Source organism: Microtus ochrogaster, chromosome 1, assembly GCF_000317375.1.
Source record: "Microtus ochrogaster isolate Prairie Vole_2 chromosome 1, MicOch1.0, whole genome shotgun sequence".
In the NCBI taxonomy this organism is placed as follows: Eukaryota; Metazoa; Chordata; class Mammalia; order Rodentia; family Cricetidae; genus Microtus; species Microtus ochrogaster.
Window position 1 is genome coordinate 82,617,310 of NC_022009.1, and position 14,600 is coordinate 82,631,909.

Consider the following 14,600-nt stretch of genomic DNA (forward strand, 5'->3'; position numbering starts at 1 on the left):
TAAATAAATTAAAAATAAATAAATAAAAGAGCTATCGAATTATAATTTTTGTTCTAATAGATGTGCCATGTCTAACCACACAAAACACAAAATTATCAGTGTTTAAAATTCGCATATGCTGGCCTAAGAAAATATGTTTATGTTATTATGATACAGACTTTAAGTGATGAGCTAAATATTATTAATTACATTTTGTCTTGAGTATGACATATAAATTTTATTTCCTTTGCTTATATCACTTTTTCACAATTTTAACTGTTTATTACATTTGCTTTGATTATTTTACCAATCTATTTTTTTAATTTAGTTACATTTTCTATATTATTTCATAAAGCCATTCTTGGAACATAATGGTAAAATTATCTAAGTAGTTCTCCACTAGATTCTTCCAAACATCTGATTAAGAAACTCAGTTATGAGGGGCCAGAGTTGGCTTAGCAGTTGTTGGTCTTTCAGCAGACCCAGGTTCAATTCCCAGCGACTTTAATCAAACCAGAGATCACAAAAAAAGAAAAAACAATATACACCAACAAAAAAAAAAGAGATAGAAATGGGAGCAGGACTTTTTTTAGGAGAACAAAGGGTTAAGCAGAAGTGGAAGGAAGGTCATGAGGGTAATGGAAATAAAAGACATTGTATACAAGTATGAAATTGTCAAGAGTTTTTGAAAAGGGTATTACTATAAAAACATAAATAATTTATATTATCTAATGGGTAAATAGCAAAAAATATTTTAAAAGTTCATTAAGAGGACACTGACAAGCCAATGCATGAAAACATATTAAAATTTTATTCTAACCTTTGACATTGACCTTTATATAAATGAAAATTTCCACTGAAAGATTAAAATCTTCAAAACACCTTTAAATTATTCTGGTACTTGGAATAAAACCCAGAACTTTATACAGGTCAGTTAAACTATCTAACACTGAGCTACATTCTTGGCACTCACTACACTAAGATATCTTTAACTAGGAGTTAATTCTTACTACTACAGAAAACAGGTATATCCTTTAAGAGACAAGATATGGAGCCAGCCAGCAGGTAAGAGTCCTGCTAGCAGGCCCCTCCACTACCCCAGCCACCCATCAGACAAAGTAAGCTACAAGACCCACTCAGCCGTGCAAACCAACAAACCCATTACCCTCCCCCTGGCCTAACACCCCAGATACACACACACACACACACACACACACACACACACACACACACACACACACACACACGAGCAGCAGGCCCTAGAGGCACAAGCTCCACCAGCACCAAGTGGAAGAAGAGGTGAGTGACTGGACTCCCAGCTAAACTGCTCCAATCCCTAGGCCATAAATCCCAGGGCACATCCCATGTTCTTTCCCCTCCTATCTCAGCCCCAGCAAGCAGACAGCAGGTAAGAATCCCACAGGCAGTCCAGTTTTATTCCATGCTTTTTCAGTCACAGTCCAGCTGGCCTTGGTGAGCTCCCAATAGATCAGCTCCACTATAGGGGAGCACAGAAGCACAATTCTTAGTTAAGGGAGCCACCTTAGGGTTGGCAAGAGACTTGAACCTAGAGTGGCTCCCAGGAGCCCAAGGTGATGTCCCCAGTTAGTTCCTTGGGCAGCTGAGGATAGGGAACCTGAAATGACCCTACCTATAGCAATACTGACGAATATCTTGCTTATCACCATAGAACCTTCATCTGGTGATGGATGGAGATAGAGACAGAGACCCACACTGGAGCACTGGACTGAGCTCCCAAGGTCCCAATGAGGAGCAGAAGGAGGGAGAACTCTCTGAACATGGCGAACAATGAGGGCTGATGAGAAGCCAAGGACAATGGCATGGGGTTTTGATCCTACTTCATGTTCTGGCTTTGTGGGAGCCTAGCCAGTTTGGATGTTCACCTTCCTAGATATGGACGGAGGGGGGAGGACCTAGGACTTACCACAGGGCAGGGAACCCTGACTGCTCTTTGGACTGGAGAGGGAGGGGGAGAGGAGTGGGGGGAGAGGGAGAAGGGTGGGAGGAGGGGGAGGGAAATGGGAGGCTGGGAGGAGGCGGAAACTTGGTTTTTATTTTCCTTTTCTCAATAAAAAAAAATAATGCAAAAAAAAACTACTACACATATAAAATTTAAAAAAAAAAAAAAAAGAATCCCACAGGCAGGCCAGTCCACTGCCACCGCCACTGAATGTACACTGTAAACTACAAAACCCACTCAGTCACCCAAACCTACTACCGTCCCTCTGGCCAAACATCCCTGAATGATCAGCATCCCCTAGCGGCACAACTACCATATGCATCAATTCAAAGAAGAACCTCTAGAGGCACAAGTACCAACTGCACCAACTATACCCAGCAAAGTTCTCAATCACGAGAGAGAAAACAAGATATCCCAGACAAATATTTAAGATTTAAACAATATCCACATATCCAACCATAATAGAAAGCAGTAGAAGAAAAACTCTATCCCAAGGAAGTTAGCAACACCCCCCAATAACACAGGCAATATATAATCTCAGACAAGCAAAAGCCAAAGAAAAGAAACTCACACAATACCACCACCACCAACAACAACAAAACCAAAAATAAGAGGAAAAAACAATCACTGTCATTAATTATCTCTTAATATTGACCACATCAATTTGTCTATATAAAGACACAGGCTAACAGATTTGATATGAAAACAGGATCCATACTTCTGCTGCATACAAGAAACACACCTCAACTTCAAAGACAGACATTACCTCAGAGTAAAGGGTTAGGAAATGGACCTAAGAAACAAGCTGGTATAGATAGCCTAGTATCTAACAAAACAGACTTCAAACTAAAATTAATCAACAAAAAAGGACATTTCATATTCATCACAGGAAAAATCCATCAAGATGAAGTCTCCATTCTGAACACCTACGTCCACAATACAGGGGCATGTACATTTGTGAAAGAAACATTACTAAAGCTTAAAGCACACACCAAACCCCACATACTAATAATGGGAGACTTCAGCACCCCACTCTCAGTAATGGACAGGGCTGCGGGACAGAAAATTAATAAAGAAACAAGGGGACTAATAGATGTTATGGCTCAACAAACTTAACATACATCTATAGAACATTTCACCCAAAAATAAAAGAATATACCTTCTTCTCAGCACCTCATGGAACCTTCTCTCAAACTGACTACATATTGAGTCACTAAGCAAAGCTCAACAGATACAAAAAAATTGGAATAACCTCTGTATCTTGAGAAAATCTACAAGACTGACAAACTCTTATCCAAACTAACCAAAAGGCAGAGAAAGAATATCCAAATTAACAAAATCAGAAATAAAAGGGGGAAGATAACAACAGACACTGAGAAAATCCATAGTTGAATCAGGTCACACTTCAAAAACCTGTACTCCAAAAAATTAGAGCATCTAAAATAATTGGACAATTTTCTGGGTAGGTACCACATACCAAAATTAAATGAAGACCAGATAAACAATTTTTAAAAACCTATTACCACTAAGGAAATAGAAACAGGCATTAAAAGTCTCCCAACCAAAAAACTTCCAGGGCCAGATGATTTCAACACAGAATTCTACAGGAAATTCAAAGAAGAGCTAATAAAAATACTCCTCAAATTCATCCACACAATAGAAACAGAGGAATATTACCAAACTCTTTTTATGAGGCCTCAGTTACTTTGATACCCAAACCACACAAAGATGAAACAAAAAGAGAATTATAGCCCAACTAACCCGCCTCAAGAACATTGATGGAAAAATACTCAATAGAATATTGGCAAACCAAATACAAAAATACATCAAAAAAAGAAAAAAGAAAACCATCCACCATGCCAAGTAGGCTTCATTTCAGAGATGTAGGTAGGGTTCATATATTGGTGTAACATAGGAATATCTGTCACTATAATCCGCCATATAAACAAACTGAAAGACAAAAACTACATTATCATCTCAGATGCTGAAAAGCCTTTGACCAAATCCAACACCCCTTCATGGTAAAGGTCTTGGAGAGGGGTTCAGGGATACACGGAACATATCTAAACATAATAAAAGAGACATCAAATTAAATGGAAAGAAACTCAAAGTGATTCCACTAACATCAGGAACAAGACAAGGCTGTCCCCTCTCTCAATAAAAGGAGATCAAGGGAATACAAACTGGAAAGGAAGAAGTCGTGTGACCTTCCATACATATGCATCATACATCACACACACACACACACACACACACACACACACACAAATAAACAATACCATCCAAGTAATCTTTATTTAAAAAATAGGGTATTAGTTGCTAACTCTTGGCCTTCTGATGAAATTTAGGAGAAAATGAATATAGAAGAGATAAACAAGTTTAATTTTGTACCTTTCCAGTTGATTCTATTATTAATAATTTATTTAACTTTATTTTATGTGCATTGGTGTGAAGGTGTCAGATCCCCTGGAATTGGAGTTATAGACAGTTGTGAGCTGCCATGTGGGTGCTAGGAAATGAACACAGGCCCTCTGGAAGATCAGCCAGTGCTCTTAACCACTGAGCCATCTCTCAAGCTTTTAAAGATTTTCTTTTTTAAAAACATAAATGGAGTACAGACCTAAACAGAGAACTCTCAACAGAGGAATCTAAAATGGTTGAAAGACACTTAAGGAAATGTTCAACATCCTTAGCCATCAGAGAAATGCAAATCAAAACAACTCTGAGATTCCATCTTACACCTCTAAGAATAGTCAAGATCAAAAACAATGATGACAACTTCCGCTGGAGAGGTTGTGGGGTAAAGGGTGTACACTCTTACATTGCTGGTGGGAATGCAAGCTGGTACAGCCCCTTTGGATATCAGTGTGGCGATTTCTCAGAAAATTAGGAAACAACCTTCCTCAAGACCCAGCAATACCACTTTTGGGTATATATCCAAAGGATGCTCAATTGTGCCACAAGGACATGTACTCAGCTATGTTCATAGCAGCTTTGTTTGTCATAGCCAAAACCTGGAAACAACCTAAATGCCTCTCGACCGACGAATGGATAAAGAAAATGTGGTACATTTACACAATGGAGTTCGACACAGCAGAAAAAAATAACAACATCTTGAATTTTGCAGGAAAACTAAGTAACAAGGAGAACTTAAGTGGGGGGGGGGGGAGGACATACGAATCTCCCTGGGAATAGGAAATAGAATTGACATAGTGGGTGAGTGGGGGCAGGAACAGGAAGAAGCCAGTTGAAGGGAGGATGGATGGAAAGAGTATTAGGAGAAACAACTGGAATGGGGGGGTACATCTCGGGGAAGAGCTAGAACCTAGTGCAATGGAAATTCCCAGGAACATACAAAAGTGATCCTACTTATGATTCCTAGCAATGAAGGATGCAGACTCTTAACCGGCTATTTCTTGTAACCAGTCAAGACTTCCAGTGGAGGGACTGGAACACCAAATCAGTCACATAACCTTCAACCTACAATCTGTCCGCACTACAAGGTGTATACAGGGGTATAGATGACACAGGAATTGTGGGAGTGGCCAACCAAGGACTGGTCCAGCTTGAGACCCAGGCCATGAGAGGGAGTCCATCCCTGACACTGCCTGGAGGGCCAGGACCCAGAGACTGCATAGAACTAAAGACTGGGATAGAACCAAACACGGCTGGAAAGAAAAAATAAAAAGACCAATGAAGTAATTCCTAATGATATTCTGCTATACTCATAGATTGATACCTAATCCAACTGACATCAAAGAGATTTCATACAGCAACTGAGGTAAACAGATGCAAAGACCAAAGGCAAACATTTGGTGGACCTGGGAAAAAAGGGAAGGAATGATTATAGGAGTCAGAGGGTAAAGGAAGCCACAAGAAAACCCACAGAATCAATTAACCTGGCCTCATAGAGGCTCACAGAGATTGAACTAACAACCACAGAGTTTGCATGGGACTGACCTAGGACCTCTGCATATGTTACACTTGTGTAGCTTGATCTTCTTGTAGGAGCAGGGGCTATCTGTGACTCTTGTACCAACTTTTGAGATCCTTATCCTCATACTGGGTTGTGTTGCCCATTCTTCAATCTGATATGCCATGTTTGGTCGGTATCCATGGGAGACCTGCCCTTCTCTAAATAGAAATGGTGGAAGAAAGCATGGGGAGGGACAGAGGAGATGTGTAGGGGGGCTTGTAGAATATTATTTTAAAGTGTGTTACATTTGTTTATGTTCTGAAATATTTGTTTAACAATGTAAAGATGTGTTGCTTTTGTTTATGCTGCGATTGTTTAACTATGTGAAGCTGTGATTCTTTGTATAAAACACTTGATGGTCTAAGAGAGTCTAACAAAGAGCTGAAGGGCTAACAGCAAGGCAGGAGAAAGGACAGGCAGGGCTGACAAGCAGAGAAGATAAACAGGAGAAACAAGAAGGAGCAAGACAGAATAAGGAGAGGAGGATGCCAGCAAGCCACAGAAAAAGAAGTAAAAATAATAAACAAACAAACTCGCAAACAAATAAATAAAAGGTATACATAGAGAAAGGAAAAAGCCCACAAGAAAAAGGTAGATGGGATAATTTCAGTTAAGAAAAACTAGGTAGAAACAAGCCAAACTAAGGCTGGCCATTTATAAGAAAGAATAAGACCTCGTGTGTGATTTATTTGGAAGCTGGGTGATGGGCCCCCAAAGAGTAAAGATTGAAAAGAGTGAACAAAGAATAAGAACAGAGGGAAGGAACTGGGAGAAGAGGAGAAGGGGAAACAGTGTCAGACTGTAGACAGACAGACAGACAGACAGACAATTAAGTGAGAACTGACAACGGCACTCTTCTCTCACCTTTCACTAATATACACGCCTGCTGTGTGATATTTTCATTGTGTACTGACAAATAAAGCTTGCCTGGAGTCAGAGGGTGGGACTAGTCACTAGCTGACCATAGAGGTTTGGAGGACTGGAGAGAGACAGACGTAGTAAGGTGAGGCTGAGACAGACCTGGGCCCTTTTTAATGGAGGAAAGGGAGAGGTAGAAAGCCTCTGCTGGCCGTTCCCCTGCTTCTCTCATCTTTCAGGTTTTTACCTGGTATCTGATTCCTGCCTTTTATTGATAAACATTAATTATATTAACACTTCACATGTCATGTCACAGCTCAAGAGCTAAATAATATATTTGAAGGAAAACTCTCTTGCTATAGATTAAATTATAATCTGCATCCCCTCCTCCCCTCCTAAAAATTATGTGTTGAAATTTTAACTCCTAACTCATATAATATGATCTTACTTAAAAATAGGGTCTTTCAGAGACAATTCACATAAAATATGATCATATTCTATTAAGATGTACTTTAATTCGATGAAGGGAACCATTATAGAACAAGAGACATGCGATTAAAAGAAAATGCCATGTAAAGACAAGAGAAAGAAATGGAATGATACAAACCATAAGTCAAGGTACACCAAAAGGTGCCAGAGCCATAAAACACTAGAAGACACAAGGAAAGAGACAAGGAAGGAGGAAGTCTCCGAGAGTAGCTGCAGCCCTAGCCAGCACCTCCTTACAGAATCTCAACTCCAGAACTGTGAAACAGTATTTCTCTTGCTTTAGGGAATTCAGTTTGTAAAAAACGAAAACATGTTCTCTCTGCCATGTTCGCTACTATCCATCTCCAATTTAAGCCTGAAATGATTTACCAAGGATATAATTGAGAATTAAAATCCATGGCACGGCAGCCACAGTCTCATCCTCGATGCAGTGGATGCTCCCTGGCATGTTACCAGCAAGTTCCCAGAGTCTCTCAGCTTAAGAGCTCTTGAGCTACAGAATAGGATTCTGCAACTAATGAATGTTTGTAAAGAGGAGATAGCGAAATGAAACAAAAAACTATTTGGACTTGAAATGCAGGCATCAGATATTTTGATAAATAAAATAGAGGTCAATATGTCAATTCAAACATTAGTATTTCTCTTGCATCCTCTCCTCGTTTCTAAAGAATTCAAGAGTTCATGCACGACAGACCGACTGCACAATAAAAGATACTAAAGTAGAACATTATAAGAATGTCATTCAAGACCAGTGTGCGCGGGAGAGCTCCACGGAAGGCGGTGCGCATGTGCAAGGGCCAGTGCACTGCGCATGCGGGAAGATGGCCGGCCCGGGAACCTGAGCTCCTCCGCGGTCACCCTGGTCCCCTCCGCGCCTAAGCGCATCGGTGGGCGAGTGGGACCGCGGCACTCCGTGGGTGGAGCCGAGCCGTCAAAAATAACGATTAACCTAGAGGAAAACGTGCAGTATGTGTCCATGCGAAAGGCTCTGAAAGTGAAAAGGCCCCGTTTTGATGTGTCGCTGGTGTACTTGACTCGCAAGTTCATGGATCTCGTCAGATCTGCCCCCGGGGGCATTCTTGACTTAAACAAGGTTGCCACAAAACTGGGAGTCCGAAAACGGCGCGTCTATGACATCACCAACGTCCTGGATGGAATCGAGCTGGTGGAAAAGAAGTCCAAGAACCACATTCGGTGGATAGGATCCGACCTGAAGAACTTCGAAGCCGCACCCCAGCAGAAGAAGCTCCAGGCCGAGCTCTCGGACCTGTCGGCCATGGAAGACGCCTTGGACGAGTTGATTAAAGATTGTGCTCAGCAGCTGTTGGAGTTAACCGACGACAAAGAAAATGAAAGACTAGCGTATGTCACCTATCAGGACATCCACAGCATCCAAGCCTTCCACGAACAGATTGTCATTGCAGTGAAGGCTCCGGAGGAAACCCGACTGGACGTTCCGGCTCCCAGAGAAAAGACAGGCCTCCTCAGTGAAAGCCGCTCGGAGTGGGTGACCGATAGCAGTGCACAGTGATGAAGGGCCTCCTGCGTGGACGGATTATGTCCTGGTTTGATCCTCAGCAATAAGTCTTCATGGAGCGCGCTGGGTCTCCCAGTCTAGATTCATAGCAGCGTTGAAGGCTAGTAGTGTTCTTGAGTAGCTTCCTGCTTAGGTTCCTGGATGGTTTCCACGTTCAGAATTAGCTTTTGATAACTCTTCACTGCCTCTTGTCAGTGAGACGGACCTCTGCCTCCTGAAATCATTTTATCACAAAGAATGTCACAAGGACAGACAGACGACCAGCTGGTTGTGGACTCTGCCCTTCCCTGATGGACGTTGTCAGCTTCTGAGAAGAATTGCCTTACACTGGCTCACATTCGCCCTTAGGTGTCGTGCACTGGTGAGGTGCACACACAGGGCCAAATGTGGCGCCTTTGTACATATCTGTATCATGTTGAGATTGCTTATGAAATATGTCTGATGACACCTCTAACCTAGAACAACCAAAATAATGTATATAGGGAAAAATGACAGACAGATCTCTACTTCAGTATCGATAACTTATTAGAACCCTCTGGATGGGGTGAGTTTTCCATGTAGGAGTTCCACAGATACACTGTGCATTTAGATCCACGTACTTAAAGTGTTTTAATACAGCTCCCAGTACTATTATGGGAGTCAGATACTTCTTGATTTTAAGCTGCCTGCAGAGTCACTGTCCCAGTAGAATGGTGGCGTGTCTCGAAGCGTTGGAGGCACATAAAGGAATGCCCTCGGCAACGGGTCAGTTCACCCCAGGGTGAACCTGGTCCTGGTGAAAGGGAAAGCATTATCACGCTTTCTGCGAGCAGATTTTATAGTGTTTGTGTGTGCAGCCTGGCTCCTCTGTCAGAGGGGTTTCCCTCCCCTGCATTCATTGTACCCTGTCCCCGCTCCAGCTCTCATCCCGCCTTCCCAAGCACCTAGCTACTTCTACCTCAGTGGGTAAGTCATTTACCTCTCTGTGCCTCAGTTTACTCAGTAACTTACCACTAGACTGTGAGCTCCGTGAGAAACCTTTTCGTAGTCGGGCTCAGTACCTCGCACCGCACCTAGTCCGGAACAAGTGCCCAATAGACGTCTAGCCAACCAGTGAGCGGGTGAGTGTGGCGTGCCGCCCATGGGACCTGGCTTGTTGTCTCAGGGTCTGGGGAGCATCGTTGGTATGTTAGATCTCTCATTTTACAAAAAATTGGAAGCAACTTGAAATAATGACCATGTATGCAAAAAATTCAAGTAGGGAATCCAAAATTAAAGTATTAAAAAGATAAAAAAAAAAGAATGTCATTCAAATTTTTACCTTATAAACCCTAGCTGCCCCATACTACAGAAGAGCTTTATGGAATATTTTAATCTTTCAAAGGAATTAAATAAACTGTGACCTTGCAAAAGCTCTCTGAAATCACATAACAGCAAGGAGCTACTGCAGGCCTTTTATTCCAGCTGCTCTGGATGTAATGTGCTACACTGTCACAGGTTCAATCTGCATGTGACTAATAAGGCTGACAATTCTTCATGAAATTACTGACTACTTTTCTATCTTTTTGGAAGAACGTTTATTCAAATTCTTTACCTGTTTTCAGTTGGATTATTTTAAGTACCCTGTGAGTGCTGTAAGACTGGAGCAAACCTTCTATTTGGCGGGTTGCCTTTTCCATTGGGATGGTGAGGTCCTATGATGTACGTTTTATTTAGTTGTGATAAAGTGCATGTTATTCTTTTCTTTTGGAATCTATTTTTTATGTTAAGAGCCAGACTATAAAAATCCACTTTTATGTTTTCTTTTTTTGAGCACAGAATTAGGCTTTACACTTAGCACAGAATCCTTTTTTGTATGCTGTGATGATGTGATACTTACTTCTTTTATGTGTAAGTATTATTTGTCCTAGCATTATTTGTTCAAAAGGCTAAATTGCCTGGCTGAAGATGCAACTCAGTCAATAGAGTACTTGCTTACCATGCATCAACCCTTGGGTTCAATCCTAGCACCACAAAAACTTGGCACGATGATATATGCCTATAACCCCACACTTGAAAAGCAAAGAAAAGCAGATCAGAAGTTCAAGGTCATCCTCAACAACATAGTTGAGTTCCAGGCCAGTTTGACATACAAGAGATCCTGTCTCAAAAACTCAAAATAAAAATACTATTAACTACCAGGTAAACTGTCTTCAAGCCAGGCACGGTGGCTCACGCCTTTAACCCCAGCACTTGAGAGGCAGATGCAAGATGGAAATATGAGAATTTATTTCTACATTCTCAATTCTAGTCCACTGATCTATATACATATATTTCTATGCCAATACAAGTTTTAACTAAGATAGTTCTGTACTAAGTATTAAAATGGCTAACTATAATTACCTAGCTGTGATATACTTTGTTATTATGTTTCAAATTTGGTTTCTTTTTAATTGTTTGTTTATTGGGGGGTTGTTTGTTTTTTGTTGTTTTGCTATTCTTGGTTGCTTTTATTGCAGTATATGAATTTTAGGATCACTTTACCGAATCTATATATCCTATACTCATTTGGATTCAAAAAGGGAGGGTATACCAGTTTGGGAGGTGCTGCCATCTGTGGAAGGCAGAATATAGGACCTCCGTATCCTAACCATCAAAATTTCTGAGGTATTATGATAAAGTTAAAAGTGTGGTACAGATCTGATTAAATCATGGCTCTTGAGAAGAAACCCATCCTGGATTATAAGTGAGATATATATATATATATATATATATATATATATATTCGGAACATGACTGAATTTGATCATCTTATCATCAATATGCTTTTACTATAAAAATCTTAACATTTGCAATATATGCACATATACAGAATATAAAGAACTACTATTTTATTAGAGAAATTTTTTACCAAATTTTTATAAAAGGGCATTAAAACAAAGGAAATGGTAATCTATTGTACTTACCACTGAATTTTAACATTATATAATTTTTCAAATTTTTAAAAAACATATACCCTGTCTTATGTATTGGTTCTTGGAGCATTAAACCAAACCTTAGTCATAAGGTTATTTTCCTCATATATACTTCAACATCCTGGGTCTGTGGGTTTATGTGTTCATGTGTATGCAAGTATCAGTATGTGTAAATCTATGTATAGATTCAAGTGCATACGTAGATCCAAGTACACATGCATGAAGAGGCAGATGTACAACCAGAGCTGTCATTCTACATGGACTAATCATTTTGGTTTGGGGGAAAGTTCTCTCCCTGATCTGGAACTTACCAAGTAGGCTAGGATATCTGGCCATGGAGTTCATGAGGTCTGCCTGTCTTTCCTTCCCTAGTGCTAGGGTTACAAGCATATATTGCATGCATAGCTTTTTGTTTTGTTCTGTTTAATATGGGTTCTGAAGAATGGAACTCAAGCCTCATGGTTGTAAGACAAGCACTTTACCATTTGAGTTACCACCCAATCCCCTAAATCTTAAATATAACAAGATAATGAAATAAATTCAGTAAAATAATTCACAATGTGCTACAAAAGAAATGTCTTCTAGTTATTGCAGTTGAAAAGTTACACACAAGGCTGTCTATCCAAAAAACTTATAAATTAAAATGATATATTTAATGTGTTTGGAACAGGTTTTCACTATGTTACCCAGTCTAGTTTCAGACTCACTGGTGAAGAATGATGTGGTTCAGTGGTAGAACAGATACCTAGACTATGCAAGGTCCTGGGCTTGATCCTCAGCACTGAAAACGTGTGTGTGTGTGTGTGTGTGTGTGTGTGTGTGTGTGTGTGTGTGTGTACACATATGATAAAATATTTTTGCAGTAAAAGTTTTTTAACTATAAAGTTAAAATACTAGTGCTAGTATTAGTAATCATGTACTTAGGAATAAACTTAACCAAGGAGGTGAAAGACTTATAGCCTACATACTATAAAACATGGCTGAAATAAGTTAAAGATGCTGTTCACAAACAGGAAGAGATCCACTGTTCAGATTCAAAGACTACTGCTGCATGCCCATGCTACTCAAAGTGGTCTGCAGACTTGATGTTTAAGTCAAACCACTCTACAAAATAACAGCATTTTGTAGAAATTTGTCAGGCCCCACACTGAGGAACCATCTGTCATGATCCCATGTTGGGGTGACATCTGTCCAGGTCCAACCTCGATGGGTTCGTATGTTCCAGGGTAGGGGAATGTGGATTAGAATGGTTAGGCAGAAAAAACAGAAATACAAAAGAGACAGAGACACAGAATAGAGTTGGGAGGGCAACGCAGTGAATACTGAGTTCACCCATGTTTATTTTCCATGTGCTTATACACCCCAATCTAAAAAGGGGGAAGAAGGTAAAAGACTGTTTTACCATGATACAAAGAACAAACAAGCAATTACCTCTTCCATACCTGAAACATCAAGTAACTATTATCCTGACTTAAGTATTCTGTTGTTTGGGCAGGAAGTGCAGCAACCACATCTTACGGTAGCATCCTGTAGATAGCTATTCCCTGGGTCAAACCTCCTGTCCTAACTTTGAAGGTGCAAGAACAGGCCAGAACACTCAGAGCTTAAAAAGCCACCCTGAAACTTAGCTCATGAGACCCTGAATAGTCAAAACAGATTTGACTAATAGCATGAGAGCAGACAAAGTAAGGGCGGCAGCTTTGTTCTGGCTCGTGGTTCCAGAGGACTGCCTGCTGTGTCCATTACTTTGGGGACAAAGACATGGCAGAAGCATCACAGAGGAATGGCATGGTAAAAGAAAGCTGTTCCTCCCATGATCATGAGGAGGCAAAGAGAGACCGGGAAGGGACAAGATGCCTTTCTCCAGTGACCTGCTTCCTCCAACTAGGCCAGCTCCCAAGAGTTTCCGTTTCCTTCCCAACAATGCCATCAGATTAGGAAGCCACCAATAAATTAGTCCACTGCTGAAGGTACGCCCCAAGGTTCAATCATTCTCTGTGATTGGATCCATCTTCTGGAAACAAGGTCGACCACACACAGTTCTTCAGCCTGATACTTCTTCCTATGCAAACCATAACAGGGAAGAAAGAAGCCATTGGCAAAGGCTCTACAGGTGGGCCTATGCTTTCGCTCAGAAGTAGCTTGGCTTCTCTTTTTAAACTTTTTAAAATTCATTTTACATACCAAAGTTCAGCTTCTTGTAGCATTATCACAACTAATACACTCTTAATTTACAACCTCATTCCCATCTTCTCAGGTAACTAAAAAGCATCACAATTGATATGTTCAAGATGAATTGTTATTTTCCTCAAAATACTGCTTTTCATTTGGTACACTTTATATGGATAAATAAAAATATTCATGTGTGAGACATCTAACTGCCACTCAAGGAAACCCCATAAAGTCCCTGAGGATAGAAATCTAGCTGTTGATCTGTAGCACTTAGTATGGCAATATCTAGAACATAGTACTTTAAAAGGTACTTGCTTGTATGCATCAATGTCAGAAGACTGCTGAGACTAATTCTGGACTCTTCAGCAGAAATTAGTAAACACAATAAGCACTTTCCGCAGCTGTGACATCCTAGTTTTCGATCTCCCACCTGCTAGAAGGGTAACTATACAGACTTTGTTCCCGGTTCCTGACCTGCAATTTTGTGGATAGTCTTTACTGGCAATCCAATTGGATTTAGAATCCCTCAATAAACAAGCCTCTGGACATGGCTGAGAGGTTTACATGTGCTGAAGGAAGCCCCAGCACAATTTGTTGAAGATGCTCCCTTTTTTCCATTGTATACTTTTAGCTCCTTTATCGAAAATCAGGTGTTCATAGGTTTGTGGGTTAAAG

At 40.5% G+C, this 14,600-nt stretch overlaps 1 protein-coding gene and 1 pseudogene across 1 annotated transcript in view; one reads left to right on the forward strand and one right to left on the reverse strand.

Moving 5' to 3' along the window:
- The window catches only part of Cog5 (component of oligomeric golgi complex 5), a 253,334-nt gene that overhangs the window by 137,686 nt on the left and 101,048 nt on the right, over positions 1-14,600 (reverse strand). The window lies entirely within an intron of this gene.
- Positions 8,063-10,087, forward strand: LOC101992801 (annotated as a pseudogene).